Source organism: Xenopus laevis, chromosome 5L, assembly GCF_017654675.1.
Source record: "Xenopus laevis strain J_2021 chromosome 5L, Xenopus_laevis_v10.1, whole genome shotgun sequence".
Lineage (NCBI taxonomy): Eukaryota > Metazoa > Chordata > Amphibia > Anura > Pipidae > Xenopus > Xenopus laevis.
The window spans coordinates 133,103,231-133,127,590 of NC_054379.1; positions in this window are offsets into that span (position 1 = coordinate 133,103,231).

Sequence of the window (24,360 nt, forward strand, 5' to 3'; positions counted from 1 at the left end):
GAGGTCTTTGCAGGGGCCCTATGCTCAAAAAATGGGTTTACTTTTCCTTTACAGATTTTTAAAATGTGTGCACCCGAACAGTGGCTGTCTAATTCTGCTTCTGGTTTTGTTTAGCAAATACTGTAAAGACCATTACTACCCAAACTAGTTTCCTTAGCACTAATTGCCATACGTTTAACTCTGGGACTCCTAGCCTTTTCGTAAATTTATAACCTTCTACGCTGCAATTTAAAATACAATAATTACACCGTCTGTCTTACCATATCATATTCTGTAAAACATAAATGCTAGAAATCATGTTGGTTTTTTTTTTTTCAGGCTTATTTTCGATTGGCCCCTGTCCAGCAAATCTTACAGATTCACAAGTATATCTGTCCTGTTTGCAGGAAATTGCATATTGAGAGTGATCAATGTACAGCTTTATATAACAGACCAGCCATTTGCAGCTGAGTAAATATAATAAGTAGTTCCGTGCAGAATTAATGAAGTCTGGTTTCCTGGGGATTTGAGTTCTCTGGTAGAATACACACTGGAATGAGAAGCGCACTCTTTTCAACAGCCCTCTATGCTAAACCTGTGGGAATACCGAGACTCTTCCACAGACACATATGGAGATATCTCCTGGGCACATTTGTCTTTGCCGTTTTGTTACCACTCTGATGAAACAAGGTATAAAACTAATCATATATATATATTTTATATCATCACATGGCATACAGGTATATGATTCATTATACAGAAACCCATTATCCTGAAAGCTCCGAATGACAGGACGGTCTTCTGCCATAGACTCCATTTTAATCAAATAGTTCAAAACTTTAAAATGTATTACCCTTTTTCTCTGTAATAATAAAACAGTACTTTGTAATTGATCCCAACTAAGATATAATCCTTATTGGAGGAAAAACCAACCTATTATGTATGTATTATGTATAAGTATGCTGATTCAAATTACAGAAAGAGCCCTTATCTGAAAACCCAAGTTGCCGAGCATTCTGGATAACAGGTTTCATACCTGTACACATATACTATATATGCATATATATATATATATATATATATATATATATATATATATATATATATATACATATAATAATCTTCAGACCAGCATTCCCTTTAAAAACTATGAGACCTGTTATCCAGAATGCTTGGAACCTGGGGTTTTCTGGATAATGGATCTTTCCTTAATTTGGAAGTCTACTAGAAAAACATAGACCCAATAGACTGGTTTTGCTTCCAATAATGATGAATTATATCTTAGTTGGGAACAAATACAGTACAAGCTACTGTTTTATTATTACAGAGAAAAAGGAAATCATTTTTTAAAATATGGATCCTTTGGATACAATTGACATCTATCAGAGACGGCATTTCCGGTTAATGGATCCGATACATGTATGTATATATATATATATATATATATATATATATATATATATATATATATATATATATATATAGGCAGAAAAAGCTGAAGCACACCAGGATTTTCTTCAAAAAGATAAAGCTTTTATTACATCGATGTAATAAAAGCTTTATCTTTTTGAAGAAAATCCTGGTGTGCTTCAGCTTTTTCTGCTTTTGGATATTTGATTTCTGAACTGCACCCAGGTATGTAACTTTTGAAGTGTGTGCTAAAGCCTTTCACAGCATATATATATATATATATATATATATATATATATATATATATATATATATATATATATATATATATATATATATATATATATATATATATATATATATATAGTCGATGAATAAATATCGGAAAAAGGGTGCGTCAGCCCAAAATGTGGAGAGTCAGTCCACTTATTCAAAATTGAAATCTTCCAACTGTATAGATATATGTATATACACACACAAAACAAACTGCACACTGCAACACGCAGGGCAGACAGCAGAGTATGGCTTATCCTTACATTAAAGTGGGACATTGCAGTATTTTAGGGAATGTTTGCCTTTACTTTTAGTCATACAACCACAGTGGTTACTTAACCATTGGAAATCTCATACTATTTTCCCTGCAAGTTAGTTATTATCAGTGATGTATAAAGTGATGATATATTTATACAACAGCAAATGTTCATCAGTTCCTACCTCAAAGAAGCTTGCAATCTAATCTGTACCACATTTGTGCAACACAATTTCAAGATCCACTTTTTGCCTGTGTGTACAGGAGGAAATCATACTTAGGACCCCACCACTGCAAGGTAGATACTCACTAAGCAACTGCAACACTTACAATCAAAATCTGCTTTTATAAAAGTTATTTCTGTAGCAATTTATCCTTGCAATATGTTTCACACCTTTAGTGAACAAGCATTTTTGCAGGACACCAGCAAACAGGACATATATGAATTTAAAGTATAACATTTCAGGGTCTGGAAAAGGTATTATTGGTAATGTACAAAGTGCAGGAGGTTCAAAGTGTGACAAATGAATGGAAACTCTTGTGTTTTTGCTCTGCCTTGCACATTACTGAATCGCCAAGATGGAGCACAGAGGCCTGTATATGCCCCATGAATACAGAGCTGCCTGCAACTGAGTTTATATTCATTTGACAATCTATAATTGTTCAAAGAATATATTGCCATAGGTAATTCAGTGGGCGCTGTCACACTGGTGACAAGGAAGGCTGCAAACAATAGTAGTTTATAATAGTCTAATATTTCCATTAAATTGTTATAATGTCTATCTGAACATGTTCTTTCAAACATGAGAGGATTTTGTTACAGGTACAGGACCTGTTATCCAGAATGTGCTGTATCTTGGAATCATTCCATAATGTGGATCTCCATACCATAAGTCTACTTAAAAATGTAAATATTGAATAAACTCAAGAGGATTGTTTTTCTTCCAATAAGTATGAATTGAATCTAAGGAGCAAATTCCCTAACCGGCGAAAATCCGCCAGCGACGGCTTTGCAGCCATTGCAACACTTTGCCAACGCTAATTCATGAAAGTGCGAAGTTTCGTCGAGGGCACTGAAAGGCTGGCAAATTTTCGCTAGAGTTTCTTTGGCAACCAAAGCGAAGATGCGCTAGCGTTGCCTAATTTGCATACAGCGGGAAATGATAAAGTTAAATGGAGTATATGTTGCAGCAAATACATTACACAAGTCCAGGGAACCTTAATAAATAAAATAAAGTTGCAATGCCGTACAAAATTGAGGGGGAACCGGTTACCCAAAATTTTTTTTACAAACCTTTGCAGGCTATCACTCTCCTCACCTCCTCTCCTCACTCACTCTCTTTATTCTCCTAGTCTCTTTTCTCTACATACTATACTCTATTCTTCCATTATTAAGACTCTTTGTTCTCATAAAGAAATAGGGAATGACCATGAAATAGGTCAAATGGTTAGAAGTAAGAGGCCTACTGACCCCTGGGCCCACCGGGAGTATACCTGGTATCCTGGTGGGCCAGTCCAACACTGCGTTCGCCAGAGTGCGAAGAGTTAGAATGCAAAGCAACGCTAGTATCTTACGCTAGTGAAGTGAAGCCTGCACCCGTTAGGAAATCGGCAAAGTCCCTGTGGGTGGTAACGATAGCGAATTGATGCTAGCGTTAGCCACTTCGCCCTTTAGGGAATCTGCCCCTTAGTTGGGATCAAGTACAAAGTACTGTTTTATCATAACAGAAAGAAAGAAATTATTTTTTAAATTTTCAGTTACAGTATTTGGTTATAATGGAGTCTATGGGAGATGGCCTATATTTCAGAGCTTTCTGGATAATGGGGTTCCTGGATAACGGATTCCATATCCGCAATATCAATAAATGCTAAATCTCTGTCTAAATCAATATAATTTTTGTGCCTCTTAGTACTCATTTAAAAAGCATTTCTGTCTGGGGTGCTAGGTGCCGAGCACTGCGCTCTGCACCTTTTTAACACTTGTGTCTGGGGTCATAGTAAATGACTCTTAGAGATTTATTTACACAGATGGGCTCTCTGCTCTAGAAGAGACGAATTTCCGCTTTGAAAACCGGAAATTCGGCTCTTAAAGTACCAGGAGCGACATTTTTGCTGCCCCTGGTACCTAGTGGGGTGCTGCCCACATTGGCGAAGTCATGGTCTTGACTATTATATTCTCCCTGACATATATTTAATTCATATGAGAAAATGCAACAACTATAAAATAGAGAGCTAAGGAATGTAATATCGGTCATTAACGGAAAAATAGTTCGCAATTCGTTAACAATACGAATAAAAGTTCACAAAGTGAAAAATGTTGCCTTTGCAAACACTTTGCCCCTCATGTGACAGTAGGATAGCGATTGTATGTAATAAAATTGTATGTAATAAAATTTTGCAATCGCAAACCGATTTTTGCGACAAACGAAACTCCAGAGCAGGTATTAAAGGTTAGCAATATTATTAAGATTAAGATAAATGCAATTTGTAATGCACTAAAGCCTAACAAAGAATATTACATTGTGACATGCAAATTTTTATTTGCAAAGTTTTGTACTGTGCGAATTTTATTACATTTCCCCCTAAGATCGTACAATGGGTTTCTCCAAAGCTTAATAATTACCGGCACGCTTTTCTCTTTTAATATGATCTTTGAAATGTATAATTTCACTGGGAGCGGAGGAATAACAGGCAAATTACACATCAGAATGGATGACCAAACCATTAGCGTCTTTATCAATGTGCATAAGTATTCTTCCTCATTTAATAACGGCAGGCAAATCTGCTCTTTTCTAATTTCCTGTTGAAATGGAAATCGTTTTCCGCTCTCCACACACACAAGTCATATGGTATAAAATGAAGTGATTTACAGCGTGGTAAGTGATGATGGCGCAACAATGAGAATGTCGAGGATAGGTAGGCTGATACAATGATGGAGTCCATCAGGCGAGAGAGTGGTGCACTGAAGTGTTTGCAATACGGATTTCTCTTAGGAATGACAATGAGTGGAAAGGGTGAAGTAGCTGCTCAGTTCTGCTGCTGAGGCTCATGAATAACGCTCTCATGCAGTACTTTTCCCAACATTAAGGTTTCAATCCAATCTGGCTGTCTTTTCAGTGAGGATTTTCTAAAAAAAAAAAAAAGTCTGCTCAAAGGAAGGAGATCTATATCCAGGCTAAAATCGTGCAGTTCCGGTGGAAAAGTATAGGTGGTTTCAAGTAAACAGCATTAAATATTTGGCCGTATATACTCTTTTTCATCACTACATATACAGAGGTGTCTAAGCAGAAGGCACAAATGTGAAGAAACGTTTCACCTGATATAACAGTCCGCTCGAATTAAAATGAACGTAAATAAATATTTGTAAATGAGAAACACATGGAAGTTTAAGGACAAAGGACTTCTTGCCTCTGAGAATTGCATGAATATTCATGGCCACAAATCCTCTTTTGATGAGGAATTTGCAAGGCGCTTTTGCACAGGCAGCTTATGAAAGTTTTTTTGTGGTCCACAAAGTCACTTTTTATTTTTTTCTCCTAAGATGGTTTCTGAAGAATAGATCTATCTGTTGAAATGCACGGATTGCCTATAGAACCGGTTGCCTATGAATATTTAGTAGCCTGCTCCGATTCGTTTTAACACAACTTGTGTGGTCACTAACCACACATGGAACAAATGTGCGGCATTAACCCTTTGCTTGTCTGATAAGGGGCTGCCCTGAAGTCTTCTATAGAAACAACGATAAAACCAATCTTACCAAAAAATAGGGCCAATGATGTCACCTCATTTGAGGTGGGTTTCCTTTAAGTTCAGGGGTATGTGCAAGCATGACTAATGTTAAACTTATTGCAATGGGTTGATTGGATTAGACAAGACTAATTGGATTAGGAAGTAAAGGGTCTCGTTAATATGCCTTATTAATGGAGAAATATGCTCAGTTGGCCTGATACAATGATCTTGGAATTAGGGAAGTCTTATATTATTCCTGCTGTAGGTCCTGCTGACCTTAGGCATGCCGCTTGGCCTTCCTTTTCCTTAGGCACCAAACATGAATTAAAATTCTACAGAGGGGATGAATCATTTACTTTACTAACTAATTTCATAATTTCCCAGTCCAATTGCCCTAGACCTTGCTAAGACACAGAAGTATATATATGGAAGCATTTTAAAGCAATCTACAGATGGATTTACAGAAAGTATTAATAGAATTAATTACAGGTCCTTGTGTCTTAAATGATCATTTCCTCTTCTCCTGATGAGAACAGGAATGAAATCACCAACCTTTACAAAGCAATTTCATAAGTGAGAAAAGGGGAAAAGAATTATGCTAGTGCTCAATTTTACCTTCTGCATATGTGTATATTTACGGTTTTGTTGTAGCGTGCCAAATCAAGGACATTTACTGTATATAAAGTCTACACTAGCTTATTGGCATTCTGTATATTGGCATATACTCATAAGCTTTACTTTGAACCCCTTTGAATAATATGCAGCTTAGCATAAAACTATAGTAACTATAACTATAAGCCTTTACCAAAGAATTGTTAATGGGGCATGGAAAAGTAGCATTGATAAATTCCTTCAAGTAACCAGTTACCTAGGTCAAATTCCATATAATATGAGAGGTGCTGCTAAATGCTCATGATCCACATTTTGTTCTGGGGCAATAATAACAAATTGCAGAGATTCCTGTGTTTTTACTGGGAACTGGGGTTGGTAGAAGAGGTATTTATGTAGGGCACAACTGTGGGTGTGTTAGATCCTTAGGCACATGACCCTGTTATCGTCTCTAACTCTGGCCTTGTATGTATTGTAGAACCAGTGGGTGCGGGTGAGAGCATTCTAAGGGTGGGGTGGGGAGTGAAGTTTTGATATGAGCAAGTGGGAGGGCTATGGGGGTTCTTGTTGGTGAGCTTGGGAGTGCTAGTGGTGAGTGCCGGATGAATGAGTGTAAAGCTTTTGGCTTGTGCGCCTATTCCTTCTGGCTTGGCTCTGTTCACTGGGGGTCAGTTTTAAACACTGGACAAAATTGCACCTGGGCAGTAAACCATAGCAACCAATCAGTGATTAGCTTTTCATCAGCCAGCTGAAGGTTGAATACTGAAATTAAACATCTGATTGTTTGCCATGGTGTAACGGTTGTCACCCTAAAACTAGAACCGATGCCAAGCACCCTGGTCTCGGCTCATGCTTCTGCCTGTAGCAGCCACCAGGTCTTATAATGAGAGGTGTAAGGCGAGGGGTTCTAGACAGGCAGAGGGGCACAACAGTTTGCAACGTCTTTGGGCAGAAGGTTGTGGTACAAGGCGTTAGGCAATAGTAGTAGTAGTAGTAGTACAGTAGTCAGATCAGGCAGAGAATAAATGTAGTCAGGCAGGCAAGGGTCAAACCAGGAAGTCAATCAGAAGTCCCTGCCAATGGCACGGCGGGCGTCCCTACCGCACCACTGGACAACCAGGGTGAGTACTTTTTATTACACATGGATTACTTCTGATCAGTGTTTACAATTGAGACCCTTCAAGAGTACAAGCAGTAAAACCCACTATGTACTATTCTCTAAATAACCCCAAGCAGCTACAACAGCTGAAGCACTGAATTCCTGATTTGATTCTCCACATGGCAGAAAGGGGTTTGCATTGTTTCCCTTTACCTGTGGATTTCCTTGGGGTGCTTTGGGATCCTCCCACACTCCAAAACATAATATCATTAGTCTGAGGAGAATGACCCATTTTTGTTGTGTAAATGTGATAAGAAATTAAATTGTAAGCACCACTGGGAAATGGCCTATGTGAATGATGAATAATCTCTGTAAAGTTTTGCATAACATGTTGGTGCTCTATAACTAAAGAATAACAATAATAGACCATCCAGTCTCACAGACAGGTGCCACTTGTGGAAAAATAAGCAACAACACGTATTTTTTAGAAACAACAAAGTGTAAAAGTCAGATATTCTATGAAATCAGGCTCCTCTCACAGTTGCCTGGCAGTTCATGAATTCTTTTGACAGACTCATTACTTTATAACTTATTAGTTGAAAGTGGGATTTGGTGACATAATTGGATTTTAGCATGATTTATAGTATTCTTTTTCATAACTCTCCCATGAATATGCAGACTAGCATTTTTACTTTAAATACTGAGCATGGTCTTTCCTGACACTGGATTTTATAAAATGACTTTGCTGCCTGAAAGATGCTGTTAAGGTATATTAAGAGAACGTTTTATTAACAAAACACCTGCAAATTTCACATAGATGTGAGCAGGTTTTGTATAAGAAACCAGAATGGCATTCTCTCCAGTACCCTTTAAATAATGGAATTGGTACAATCCTTGCCTAAGAGACCCCTCTCTTAATTCTAAAAGGTCTCTGTCAAATAACAGTCCTTTACCTCTGAAGATACAAGAAGTTTGGCCTGCAGTAGGTCAGCACTTAGTTCAGGGTCTATACACTATCGCTGGATAGGAAGACAATTAACAAACTAATGTATATCAATGTACTATTTATACCAATGCAAGATATACCTGTATTACAGTAACAGATCCACAAATGACCAAGATAGATAAAATGACATGGTCAGCTATGGAGAAAACTTGGCAGTTGAGTTGGCATAATTACCTGAGAGGCATATATCGATGAGGTTGTAGCTTTTTCTTCCATGTCTTTTGAGATGATTAGAAAATTAATAACTCAGTGAATGGCTGTTCATATGGAGGTAGAGATCATGGTAACCTACAATGCAACATGGCATTTTGAAAAGCATGTGCTTTCCTGACCAAAGTATGTTTGGTGTCTAGTTAAGGTATGACCACGTGTACACCATTTTTGGCAACTGATACATTTATATATGAAGTAGAGATGCGCCAAAGCCAGGATTCAGGTCAGAATTTAGTCAAATCTGAGCCTTTGAAACATAGTAACATGGTAAGTTGGGTGGAAAAAAGACACACGTTCATCAAGTTCAACCTTTTAATTTTTTTAACCTGACTAACTGATAGTTGATCCAGAGCAAAAAAGCCATCTTCCTCAGAGGGGGGAAAAATTCTATCCTGACTCCAAAATGGCCTTCAGACTAGTCCCTGGGTCAACTTGTACTATGAGCTATGATCTTCCATAACCCTGTTTTCCCTCACTTGCTAAAAAGCCATCAAACCCCTTCTTAAAGCTATCTAATGTATCAGCCTGTACCACTGATTCCGGGAGAGAATTTCACATCTTCACAGCTCTCACTGTGCTCTGTACAGTGGAAGAATGACCCCCTCCTGCCGTGAATCAATGCCCCTTTTAATACAGCACAAGACTTTTTTTGCCCTTGATGCTGCTGACTGGCATTGCTTGCTACAGCCAAGTTTGTCATCTACAAGCACTCCAAGGTCCTTTTCCATAATGGATTTGCCTAGTGCAGTCCCATTAAGGGTATAAGTCGCTTGGATATTTTTACATCCCAGGTGCATGGGATGTAAAAATTTGCCACTTAGCTGCCCAGGTTGCCAGTTTGTCAAGATCCTGTTGCGGGGATGCCACATCCTGGATGGAATTAATTGGGCTTGATAGTTTTGTGTCATCTGAAAACACTGATAGATTTCTTACAATACCCTCCCCTAAGTCATGTCAAACAAGTTAAACAAAAGTGGACCCAATACCAAGCCCTGAGGGGCCCCACTAAGAACCTTACTCCAAGTAGAGAATGTCCCATTAACAACCACCCTCTGCACCTGATCCTGTAGCCAGTTTCCTATCCATTTGCAAACAAATTTATTAAAGGAGAATTATACCCTAAAAATGAATGTGCCTAAAAATGCCAGTGGGCTCTGAGCAGCTGTTGAGAAGCTAAGCTTAGGGGCTGTACCAAATTATCAAGCAGAAAATGAGGTTGGTCTCTAATATAAGCTTATGCTACGAAGCTGATTATTTAATTTTGACGCAAATTTTTCGCCCGTTTTGTGGGAAATTTGCAAATTTCGTGGTGAAGCAAAACGGGACAAATTCACCCATCACTATTAATTACTAATCAGCCTTATAGTGTGACATTTACAGTATATTCTATATGTACTGTATATTGTGAGTTGGTCCCTAAACTCAGTAAGTGACAGCAGCACAGAGCATGTGCAGTGAATCAGCAGAAAAGAAGATGGGGAGCTACTGGGGCATCGAGAGAGACATGGGTCTTTACTGCTAAAGGGCTGTGGTTGCCTTGGGCTGGTACAGAAGCCCAAAACATAATGTATAACATTTCTAGCTACTTCTTTTTAGTTTCTTTAAGCCCAACAGACCTTAGTTTAGAAAGCAGTCGTTTGTGGGGCACAGCATCAAACGCTTTGGCAAAATCCAAATAGATCACTGCCCCCCCCCACTGTCCAGCATCTTACTTACCTCATCATAAAAAGCAATCAAATTTGTCTGACATGACCTATCCTTCATAAAGCCATGCTGATTGCTGCTTATAATGCCATTCACTAGGACAAAATTGTGGTTCCTTAACAAGCCTTCAAATAATTTGCCCACCACAGATGTCAAATTTACTGTCTTATCATTTCCAGGCTGAGATCTTAATCCCTTTTTAAATATTGGAATGACATCATCTTTTCTCTAATCTATAGGTACCATACCAGATGAAAGCGAATCTATGAAAATCAGAAATAGGGGGCGGCCTAAAACTGAAACTGGATTTGGACAAATCCAAACAAAACTTTCAAAATTTCCCCTTCGGTTTAGGATTTGGCCAAATCCTTTCAGAAAGATTCGGGATTAGGCCAAATCTGAAAAAAGAGAGATTCTGAGCTCTTTTAGCTCAGGTAAACAAAACACCTTGTTCATTTCTAATAATATTGATGAAGTCAAAATCCACAGCATTGGTGAAAATCTATATTTGCTAATCCTAAACACATTTATATATTAAACTAAAATTGAAGTTTAAGTTGCAAAATGTTCTTCTAGTATATTAGGCTTGCCACCACATCAAGTCCTATTTTTACTTGGTTCATATGCTACTTCATTCTGCTTTTCTATTCACACTGAATTAATATTCTCGCTGAGGATCCCTGGGGTGCTTTAGCAGTGCGGAAGGCCCTAAATGACCTGCTCTGAGAATTCATATGTAATGCTATTGATCTCAACTGATGTAGGCACTTTTATTCCAGGTTGTTTAATACATCTTAGAAAACACTGGCGGACAACATATCTTTAGTTCTTTGCATTGCATATTGTTGCCTTGCACTATCCTCCACACTATGAATAAAAGGGGGTATATAACCCATAATCTATCATACAGCCAGCAGCTGGGAATTTTAGGAGCCTCTGTTAGCAATAGCATGTATTTATATGACTAAACTACATTAAAGAAGTAACATTTTTCTCACTGTTAAAATCCTTAGAGTTCAGCAGAAATAACTCTGAACATCTCCAGGAGCAGTAATGCATCCAGAACATTTAGACTACTACTAAATAAATTAGTAGCGACCCAATTCTCTCTGTCTTTCAGACAAGAACACTTTATTATTATCATTATTTTTCTTAAGAGATAAAACGGAGAAAGATAAATTATTTTGCGCTGTCTCAAATGCGCAAACAAATCTAAATCATTCTGAGTAACTTACACTCATAAGGAAGTGGAATCTCATAATAAGCACAGCACAGCGATCAATCAGTATTTTGCCTGCCCAAGTCTGACTTAAAACAATATAAATATCCTACGTTTAATCAAGAAAGAGATCTGACCGCGGTGAGGTTGTGGATTAATCAACGGAAAGGCTTCATGGAACTGCCAACGTCTTTGCAATAGACAGTAAAATTGAGAAAGAAAAGTTGAAAGAGGAAAAAACATATACCGGTACAATGGATCAGGCTTTCCCAATTGGAACACTTAGGGGCAGATTTATCAAGGGTCAAATAGTCAATTCAAAGTCGAATTTTCGAGTTTAAAAATGTAAATTTCAATTTGAGATTTATCACACCTCGACCATAGAAACAGTCCTAATTCGAATAATCGCCACTTAAAACCAGCCACGTTCGTGTATGAGTCAATGGCAGAGCTCCACTGAGCCATTTGGAGATGTTAATAGCCTTCCTGACACTCTAGTTTTTTTTTCAGGGGGAACATTTGATTCATACAAACAAAATAAGAATCGAATATGATTTGAATTTTTGAGTCGGAACCATTCGATCGAATATTAACAATTCAAATATATTCTTAAATGACCTCCCAGTCGAATTCTGAGTATATTGTAATTTAAAAAAATTCACATGAATTTGAAATTCGACTTTTGATTGGGGCTCCCTATAATATATACTGCATAGGTTCCAGAAAGAAACTTACTCATACAAGACTATTATCACAGAAAAAAATGCCACCAAGTTGTCAATCAGAATGGCCAGTCAGGGAAAGTTGTGAAGCAGGTTTCTCTATGAGACAGTTCACAAACTAAATACTGTATCTCTGCTTCTGTATCTTTTGATAAATATGGGGAAAAAGGGTGCAAACTAGCACCCATCTACTGAAACAGCAGGAAAGCCACCTGGAATAAGCATAGCATTATATATGTGAGATTTTCGTCAAAATATGAAACAGTTTATAAAGCAGACGCAACATATTGAAGTATTTTATAGCCAGTAATATTACAAGATCATTCCTTAAAATAAGCAGTGTTTATCTTCCACTTTTTAGGTCACAGATACATGGGATCTGTATAGTTGGTTAATGCACAGTATATTTAGCCTTTGCGTATGCTTATTTAAGTGGCTGAAATGTCGTTTCTGCATAGCTACAATACTTGCTTCAAATAGCTGCATTCTCATTTTTAAATCATAATAGAAGAACTGTTGTTACCGTTGTTGTCTTTGTCTTGCTGTCATAATAATATACGTGTTCTATAAATTTGCTGTTTGCCAAAAACCTGAGGAAGGATTGACCATTTTATAAAGCAATTGGTTCTCCAGAGTACTATTATCTACAATTATCTGGTGGTACCTGACTCTGAAGGTTGAACCTATTACACTGTTAATAACTAAGAATCCCATCACTAAATCTAAAAACCTCAAGTACAAGCACCCATGTGTTTCTTCCTCTGCATTCTAATTTATTAATATGAGGAAGTGCATTGACATCATCTAGACAGAAACATTCTAGTGCAATGCTGATGGTACAGTGGATTTGTTTGAAATTTATGGGGAATTGTCAGGAGCGCCCGTTGGCGATCCTGTCTCCGGCAGTGTCCTCTCCAACCCATGATCCACGTGGACCATCGCCGGTGTCTTGACGCCACATGATAACGTCACGCGCCCGGCGCGAACTTTGAAAGTAAAACAACTTCCAGGTCATGGGTTTGATGCCGATTATAGGAATTCCTATCTTGTGTTCCTGGGTTCACTAAATTCCTATTCTACTGTTTCCTGGATTCCTGACCTCTGCCTTGCCCCTGATTCTGATTCTTGCTGTCTGCCTTTTGATCATTTGCCTGGATTTGACGACGATTTCTCCTGATCCCTTATTGATACCGCAAACTTGGACTTTAACCCCTAAGCTTCTTCCTTGGTCCAGACTTCTCCCTCTGGGAGCCGATAGGCCCCCTGACAGGAATGAACTGAGGAGTAGCAATAAGTGAATCTGCCCTGTTTTGCCAAGAAAAATGCCCATGGAAATCATGGAAAGCTTCATGAAACTGTAAAAAGTCATGAAACTCATTCAGGTTAATGGGTCACATAAAATAAATTACGGTCAATGGATGTTTTTTTGCAGCAACATTTTGCACAGAAAATATATTGAATTCTATAGTCTTTCACTGCAACATTTTTCTGGTAAATACATTGAGGTCAATGCAATGCAGTATTTTCATGGGCTAATTTTGCTGCGATTCCACAAAAGTATTTGCAGATGCTGAAATGCAGAATTTCACTGCAAATCAATGTCTGGCAAAAATTTTACTCCTACTGAGGAGACCTTATATATATTGCCTGGCGCAATATTTTATTGCAATTTTTACAAGTTGATGTTTATTTAGGGTAAAGTCACTATCATTCTTCAGCAAGAAGGCAGTGCAATCATTAAAAATAACACAATTTTAACAATGACAATCCATGCATATATTGTATATATATATATATATATATATACCATATATGACAGGCAGAATTTATTGTGCGCACATATGTTTTAAGTATTTTTTAAACTCATAATAACTATCGATGTTTGCTGCATGAGTTTTTATTGTTTTCATTTATAATCATCAATAACTGCTTAACTGCAAAGACATATCAAAGGCTCCGGCTCTATTAAAAGAGATGAGCAAATCACAGGCTTTTCAATTCGCTCTTTTGTTGTTGCTTTGAACATTAAACCTTCCAAATGACTGTTTCACTGACAGGATAAGCCTATAATCCTCGGCAGACTTGCTGAAAAGATGAGTATAATTTTAAGTTAAACCAAAAATGATTCCTCTGCTAAATTTAATAAAGTTTGTGATGCCCAGCATATCAGGCAGTGAAGCAGTGTCGGACTGGGACACCAGGGGCCCACCCAAAAACCTTAAACAAGGGGCCAACCCAAAAATACCCAACCCAATACCACGGACACTATTATTCTTCCTCTCCTCACTCAACCTCTATTCTCCTAGTCTCTTTCTTTTACATGCTATAACTATTATTCCATCTATTTAGCCTCTTTGTTCTCATATAAATAGGGAATGGCCATGAAAAGGGCCCACTGACACCTGGGCCCTCGGGAGTTTTCCTGGTATCCCAGTGGGCCGGTCCGACACTGCTGTGAAGAAAAAACAGTGTTTTAGTTTTTTTAAAATGTTTATAAAAACACTAATCAAAATGCATAGATTGATGTGTGGTGCTACCTGTCTTATTACATTGTCCTTTTATGTTGAAATCAATAATAAAATCAGAGAACAGCAAGTCATTATATGGTGCAATATGTTTTGCTGCTGAAAAGCAGTTGTCATTACATATCTTATTTTAGATGTAAATAACCTCCTGTTAGATAGTCTGGGCAATTTAAGTATTTGGTGTGGTATAGAAAATAAAAATGTGTATATCAATGGTAGAATAAAGTCTTTGGCTCAAGCTTGATATCACGTATATCAAGCTTATAAAAAGCAAACAACTGCCCAGGTCCTACCTTAGTGAAAACTGCAGTGTGTAAATGAGCCCCGGTACCATGATTAAAGTATGCCAATTCCAAAGTGGTCCAGAGTGGTCAGGAGCTTTGCAGACTACAGTGGGATCCTTAGAATTGCCACCAGCATGAAGGTGGAATAGGCTCAGACTGGGCCTGAGGGATTCTGGGAATAAACCCAGTGGACCCCAGAAAGCTATCATTTCCCCTCTCCCCTGAAAAGGGATGCGTTTCTCGGGAACATGGCCTGGGAGAGCCAACATAAAGAGGAGGGCTCTAAAGGTCACACCCCAGTGGGCCCTGGATACCCTAGTCCAGGGGTGCCCAACCTTTTTTACCCATGAGGCACATTCAAATGTAAAAAGAGTTGGGGAGCATCACAAGCATGAAAAAGTCCCTTGGGGTGCCAAATAAGGGTTATGGTATTGGTAGCCCCTCTGTGGACTGGCAGCTTACAGGAGGCTCCATTTAGCACTATACTTAGTTTTTATGCCATTAAAACTCACTTTCAAGCCTGGAATTCAAGCCCCTGCTTTGAGGACTCTGAGAGCAACATTCAAGGGGTTGGAGAGCAACATGTTGCTCACGAGCTACTGGTTGGGGATCACTGCCCTAGAACAGTGGTAGCTCTAGGGTTCCCTACAACTAGCATGGGATTTAGAACAGGAGGCAGGATTGTTGCAATTTTACTGAGTGCAAGTGAAAGGAGAGTCTTTGAACACAACTGTGGTTGCAGTTTTAAATGAGCCCTGCTATCTCTCTAGGGCTAGGCCATATAAATAAGAAGTAAGGTGTCATTTTATTTTTGTCACCTAATACCTAAATGTCCCCTGTTATAGAGAAACAGGAAGAGTTTTACCTACTATGTTTACTCTTACAATTATCTTGCCTGTGGACATTACAGTAGAGCATGCTGTTCTTTTCCAGTCTTCCAATAAAAAGTACCTTTGAAAGAAACAAAAATTAAGATTCACATGACAAAAAGTTGATCAATATAATACTATAATTCTATTGCTTGGGGAAGTGTAATTAGGGTTCTTAGGCACTCACTTTTAATTGTGATTATTCCCCATCAAACATTTACATTGATGTGTCTACATATGTTGAGCAATGCCAAGCTGTCATCTCCACAAGCATTTTAATTGCCAGTAAGCTTTTTATACTGCACTTGGCTGTGCTCCACTGCTCCTGTTTTCTTTGAAATTACAAACCTGGTTGTCAATTGAGACTAAAACTTTCAGAGACAAGGCTCAGCAATACAAATTAAGCCTCATAAAATGGTTAGTTGGTCCATGACAAAGCACAACTTTCCAGATATCAAGATGGATGACAATGTGGACCTCAAAATGGCATTTTTATTGAAAAACCTTAATTTCTATAACTGGGATTCAAACTCAAGTGTGTAGGATGAGCTGTATTTCATTTCATATGACACCATGGAAAATGTGAACGTTTTGTGTTTGAAAGAATGATTTTTCTGCTAGAGAATTCCTATGCATTGCTGTAATGCAACTTGATCTGTGGTATAATAATAGACAGAGGAGGAGTACAGTATATAAAAGGCATAAACATCACATTGTGTTAAACACTGTACACTGAAGCTGCAACATATATCTATATAGTATTTTATCTATAAAGTACTGTACGGCACAGTTTTATTACTTCAAAGGAACAAACATTACTTGAAGCCTGACACCCCAGAATGAATACGTAACCAACAGATACTTTGTATCATATTAAGTGGCCTATTAAAGAACCAAACAGGAATGTATATATCTGTACCTATTGCCCTTTAACATCTTTTCCCTTGAGCCACCATTTTGTGATGGTCTGTGTTCTCCTTCAGAGATCACCTGACCAGAAATACTGCAGCTCTCACTGTAACAGGAAGAAGTGTGTGAGTAAAAGACAGAACTTTGTCTATTAATTGGCTCACGTGACCTGACATACGTGTGCCCTTGGTTTGTTTGCGTGCAACGTGAATCATATGATCCTAGGGGGCTGTCCTTAGTACTTTAAATGTCAATTTTCTATTTAGGGTTACCCAATACCACATATACTACTAGAAAAGTATATTTTCATGAAAATTGTTTATTTAGCTAAAGCAGGGTTTTACATATGGGCTGTTTGTGGGTATAGTTTTCCTTTAGAAAAATCATTATGGTATGGAGACCAATAACAATGAAAACAGTAGCAAAATCATATATAAAAGTTATTTATTAGGACATGTTCAGCCTAACATGTTTCGTGCCAGTGGCCAGCGTTGGACTGGGGGCCCGGGCCCACTAGGGCCCCACCCCAGAGGAGAAGTACTCTCTGGCCCCCACCCTGAGCCGCAACCTGGCCCCCCTCTCTCCGAGCCGCAACCAGGCCCCCCTCCAAGAGCTACAACCTGGCACCCCTCCCCTCAACCCGGCCCCCTTCCCCGAGCCGCAACCCGATCCCCTTCCATGAGCTGCAACCCGGCCCCCCTTTGGCCCCGTGCCTAACTTCTTTTTCTTTATGCTGCACTCAGGGCCACGGAGGGAGGAAGCGGCTTCCACGAAAGGACATATCTGGGCTGGCGGGGCCCACGAGGGCCGGGGCTGACACTGCCAGTGGGCACTTACTCATTGCCTATGTCAGACCATATTATAGTTCTCTCAAGACCTTTTGAACTTTAATTTTAATTATCATAGGAACAGAACCTTACACCATTCACACTTATTGGAATAGTTTTTTTTTTAACAACAGCTATGAGAGTTGCACTAACCAAAGCTTTTGACACCAGGACTGACTGCTACAAGAACACTTATAACATCTATATTGGTAAATCATGAGCAAGTTGGGGTATATGTTTTTTCTATCATCTGTTTTCATTATTCAGGTTTGGATTAAAACCTCCCCAACCTTACGCTGATTATGGACCTATTCTTCAGAAGGTATGAAAAAAATAATATAATGAAAAAAGGCAAAATAAAATGTAAAAAATATAAAAATAGATCTGTCCTAGCATAGAATTACAATGTATAATAATCCAAAAGGACTGAACACCTTGGCATACTTTTATTACGTATCGTAAACTGAAAAAAATCCTGTTTCGATACAAAAGAAAAAAAAACATCCCTGACATTGGCCCTCTAGATCTTAATGATGGACCTATTTTTGTATAGCTGCCTGGAGCCACCACTCAGCCCTATGGTTAATTTATCAAGCTATGTATACATTTTCAGCGTAAAAGTTTTCTGCACAGAATTCCAGCACCAGCTGCTTGAAAACACTGTGTAAAAACAATCAATCACCATTTTTAAAAAAAGTCTTTTACCACTAGAATTTACTTGTCCTTTAAATGTTTTTAAAAAAATATTGCCAGCCATTGATTCACTGTGAAATTCTGAATTTCACCATAGGTGTTTTTTTCCACAAAACTGCGGCAAAAATTTGCCATGGGAAAATTTTCCACAACAAAAAAGTTGCGATAAGAAAAAACGAGCATCGGCTTAAATGCATTTGTACAAAAAGTCGGCGAGCCAAAAAAGTTGTCACAAGAAAAAACTCCCATTGAGTTTAATGCATTTGGAGAGTGTGAGTAAAAAATTGTCACCCATAAAATAAATTTTGCCGCCCGTTGACTTCAATGTGTTTTGGGAATTTTTAGCCATTTTTTGAATTTTTCCACAGTTTCACAAATTACTATTGACAATGCTTTTTACACGATTTTCCAGGGTTAAAAATTTTACATAACATTATAGATAGTTCCCTGATTCTTTTTTAAGCCCCTCTGCTTTTCTACCAGTTAAAGATTCATCTCTTTAATGCCCTTGCAATCTTTCCTAGAGATTCCCATGGTTTGTACATTAGTGCAATAGAGCAGCATGGATAAAGATACGAGACATTTGTGCCACTTTGTACACCAAGGGGCAAATTCGCTTACCTCCGAAAATTCGCCAGCGCCGGCTTCACTCACATCGCAACAGGCGTAGATTCGACAGGACAACGCTAATTCACTAAAATCCGAAGTTGCTTCCAGGGCGCTGAACTCTGGTGAAGTTGCGATAGCGTTACTGCGCCATGCAAAGTTGCACTAGCGTTGGCTAATTTGCATACTTAAATTAAAGTTGAATGGACGTATATGTTGCAGCAAATACATTACACTACACAAGCCCAGGAAACCTTAATAAAATAAAATAAATTTGTTATATTGCCCTACACATGTGCCCAGTGTATAGTTTATGTGCCATATGTTTGGAAATGTATGGGGGAGCTCGGGTACCCCAGAAAAATATTTACAGACTTTTGCAGCCTATTACCCTGAAAGTAAAAGACGCCAGCGTTTTTTGGGACTTAGAAAATGTTTCAACTAAAAATTAAAGAAGCCCTATACACTCCATTGCACTTCGCCTGGTCTGAGCTGGCGATGGCAAGTCTGGCGGAACAGGTAACGTTCAGTAAAATCCGCATCTTAGTGAATTTGCAAAGTAGCGCTCTTTCGCCAGAGCGAAACTTCGCTAGCGCTAGGGTCTATCTCCTTTGCTAGTGAAGTTACGCCTACGCCCATTAGTAAATCGGCAAAGTCCTGAAATGACGCCATGCTGGCGAATTTTCACTAACGTTAGTCACTTCACCCTTTAGTGAATTTGTCCACATATGTCCTCCAGGGAGTGCATGGCAGTAGTGTGGCGCCTTGAAGGCATCCTTCGTTCCCTATTCCTCCCTACTCCGTGTGCATGTGTGTATGTATCTATGTGTGTATTAGTGATGGGCGAATTTATTCGCCAGGCGCGAATTCGCGGCGAATTTGCGCGATTCGCCGCCAGTGAATAAATTCGCAAAATGCCCGTGAAAATTTGCGGAAAAAATTCGCCGGCGTCAAAAAATTTTTATTCCAAAAAACGGACGCCGCCATCAAAAAACGGGCGCCGGCGTCAAAAACAGGCGCCGGCGTAAAAAACGGGCGCCGGCGTAAAAAAAACGGCAAAAAGCGCCGTTTCACTAATTTTTCGTCGTTTCGCGAAATTCGCTAATTTTTCGGCAAAGCGAAACGGCGCAAATTCGCCCATCACTAGTGTGTATGTATCTATGTGTGTATGTATCCATGTGTGTATGTATCTATGTGTGTACGTGTGTTGGTGAGTTTAGCTTCTGTAAACCTTGGTCCCAGCATTATTTTCCAACAGACAAATGAGTAAGGATTCTATACTTCATACTGATATATCACCTTAATCCTATGAACAGGCATGTACACAGTGTCTCCAGAGCACCGAAGCCCCATATGCTTGTGGCCTTCAGATTTCTGCAATGCTGGAATGAATGTAATTTACAGTGAGGGGAGATTAAGATGAACAGAAATGTACACCCAGCCCTGCACTTAAACTAAGATCTATTGGCTGCCAAACATGAAGCATCTGGGTTCCAGATCAGCACCATCGTGAGGCTGTCACCTTCCTATGTGTCATAAGGAATTGCAATGCCTAACATAGTTATAAATGATGTGCTCTGAGTAAATTACTGATATATAAATACACAAGAAAAGTTGCTCTGGATGGATTCAAGCCATACCGTCTGGCAGTCGCTTATACATGAGAAGGCGTTCTTCTTGTTTCCTAAGCTCTTATGAGTCTCATTGTCTGCCTCATACAATTCCGAATTCCTTTGCTGTATCTCTCACTACCAGCAGAGAAGCTGCTTCGTTACTCAATTCTATTTCAGCACAGAAATCCATTAACCACTTTTCTTTCAGGCTCAGTGCCCCCCCTCCCCCCATGTTAGCTATTTCCTATTATGTTCAAGTGTAATATTTGCTGTCATTTTTCAGGGAAAATAATAACATGATACACTAGAGGAAATCCCATCTCAAGGGGGAATTTCATATCAGGCATCTATTCCTGGAAGTGGAATTGCACAAGGACAATGAAGCACTTTAATTTATTTTAAGGGTTTATAGATTTATTTACCAATATGTTCATTTATTGGCATGCTATTGGATAAGCTTTTGCATTGCTTTGCTATATTACATAGATAAACATTCTGGCTGTAAGTAGATGGCTGATTCTGTATGAATGTCTTTACTCCATGTATTTACATTAATAGAGTTGTCCTAATATTGGGTAATTTTCGAACACAAGTGCAGTTTGCAATATTGGACGCAAATTTCCATATTGTTTACCCATAACGCATAGCTTTCCCATAATTATAGTGGTATTGCAGGCAAGCTCCAAGTTGCATCACAAGGAATTGTGCCATAACTGAAACTTGCATGTTGATAAAAAATCAGGTGCAAGCTGGTGATGAACGAATCTCATTGAAGTCAATGGGCGGCAAAATTATTTTAACGCTCAACAATTTTTGGCATGAGTGACAATTTTTATAAGCATGAATATTTTGTCCAAATGCATCAAAGTCAATGGGCGTCCGAATAATTTTGACGCAAAACAATTTTTATGCTCGTAACAATTTTGACATGTGCCAATTTTTTTTGCTGCGGCAGATTTTTCGCTAGCAAACTTTAAAAGCAGTTTCGTGAAAACATTTGAGGGTGGCGAAACATGGAAATGCGTCGCAAATCCATGCCTGCCAAATTTATTCGCCCATTACTACTAGGTGCAAGTTTGATGCACCTACTGATGAAACCCGTTATGGGAACCATGAAGCTACTGGCAGGTCCAAAGTGGTGGTGGTTAGTGATGGGCAGATTTCTCCCATTACACTTCGCCGTAAAAATTACAAATTTCCCGTAAAATTTGCGAAATTCACAAAACATCGTAAAATTCACGCAAAAAAATGTGAAATTGGAAAGTTTCACAAAAAAAATTTGAAATGCGGACGTTTTCATGAAAAAAAGTGTGAAAATCAAACAGTTTCACAAAAAAATCTTGAAAATCGAACATATTTCGGGAAAAATAGTAAAAATTTAACATTTTCACAAAAAATGGTGAAAATCGGAAATTGACGCCGGCGAATTTTCGTAGGAATTTATTCGCCGGCATTGAAAATCGATGCAAATTTGTGCCAGGCAAATTTATTCGCCCATCACTAGTGATGGTCACTCCAGGGTTCCCCACATCAGTTCATTAGAAGATGTAGGGTGGATGCCTTGGTAACTACATGGAAGTGCAGGAGAGTATCTGGACTAGGGTTGCACCAAATCCAGGATTCGGTTGGAAATTCAGTATTTTTCAGCATGATTCTGATTTCCAAGTGCCTGGCCAAACCAAATCTAAATACTTACAATCATGTGACTTTTCAGCAGACAAACAAGTAAAATAATAATCTTTCACCCTTCCTGGGCCAAATTTACATATGTAAATGGGAGTTTTGGATTTGGTTCGGGATTCAACCACATCTTTCATAATGGATTTGGGAAATAGTGGATTTGGTGCATCCCTAATCTAGTACCTAAATTGTGTCAATATGTGTTCTCTATTGCATCCACTTTCAGGTGCATTCTTAAATGACCCCTTGCATTTATCTATTGGGATATTTTATATAGAAGCTGTGAACCCCTAATGGCCATATTCTATGGGCCCTTGGGACTTACATCCTCTTGCAGTCTTCATATGGAAGATTAGAACAAACTGTCAGGGCAAGACAGCATGTGCATACGTAGCTAAATACTGCAGCCAATCTGCAATAGTGTAATAATAGTGTAACAATAATGTGGCCAACTATTTTCATTAAGCTAAGGGTTGTTCCCCGTAGTACATGAAGGATGGCCTTAGGTATAGCATGTAAGTCCCAAGGGCCCATAGAATACATTTTATAACCCCCTCTATTGCCCCTGTAAGTTAGTGTCCTGTCCATAGCAAGAAATGAGTGCTAGCTGTAGGGTTGCAGGGATAGCTACTAAGCAGAGGGAGAAACATACATACCCAGCACCAGAAACATGAATGGAGTGCTCTGTGTTCCTTTCATAAATTAGTCCTTGAGAGCCTTTCAGATTGCAGATCAGATTTTGGAACACATCTGCTCTAGATCACTAATGTTCTTCAACTCCCTGCCTAAATAAAAGCAGACACTGGTCCAAATCCCTTGCCTCGTATATATCTACCATTCTGCATCTGTTCCATGAGCCAAGTCAAGGCCACAAGTACCAAATTTATGACTTGATCTGGAGTGTATATGAGATTCATTGCTGTAAACTGGAAAGTGAATTAGTTAGCTCATTCCATAAAATGTTTGATTTATCAACGAGTTTTGCATTTTAACCTCTGTCCGTGTGTGTATATAAACATGTAAGGAAATATCATACAACATATCTTCCATTTAACCGTGACATGAAAATTCTATATTAAAGGGCAGTTATGCTGGTTTGATACTCTTCCAACACAAAAACTGTATGTAATAATCCATATTATTACTGTATCACAGACATTTTGGTTGCCTATAATGGGTGCCTACTGTATATTACTAAGAACCATTTCTATAACAGTAGCTGGTTCTATTGTTTGGAGGGACATTATTTTTCATCACAATATTGTCCCAGTATTGTATATGTGAAATCTAAAGAGAGGAACTGAAATTAATTCTATCCAACTTCTAGAACTTCTAGTTTACCCAGAGGAAAAAAAAACATAAACATAGAAGGAGACTTCAAAATTGGACCAATCATCAGAAAAACATTGCAGTACAGGTATGGGATCCATTATCCATTAAGGGAATCTCTAATAGAGTCCATTTTAATCAAATCATTAAAAATGTTAACAACAATTACCTTTTTCTCTGTAATAATAAAATACCTTGTACTTGATCCCAAGTAAGATATAATTAATCCTCATTGGAGGCCAAGCAGTCCTATAGGGTTTAATTAAATTTAAATGATTTTTTAATAGACCTAAGGTATAGTGATCCAAATTACAGAAAGGCCCCTTATCCGGTTAACACAAGGTTCTGGATGATAGGTCCTATACCTGTATTAGTATCAATAGCTGTGTCTTTTCTGTCTTACTAAAAAGCCATCCAACCCTATCCTGACACTATCAAACATATCTGCCAGCACAACCACTATTGTAAATGCCATAGATTCATGTTTTTTTATTGTAATAAAATCACATATTCTAATAATTGTCTAAAATGTTAACAGCATCATGTTTATTGTATCTAGGTGTTGCATAACAGATGTGGAGACCTAATATTAGGTCTCCAAATATCTACACTAGAACTAGTACAGGTATGGGATCAGTAAAGAAAGGCAATTATTTTGTTTTTCTCTGTAATAATAAAGCAGTATCTTCTGCTTGATACTAACTTAGATATTATTAATTCTTACTGGAGGCAAAACACTCCTATTGGCTTTTAAATGGTGTTGATATGACTTTCTAGTAGACTTTAGGTATAAAGATCCAAATAAC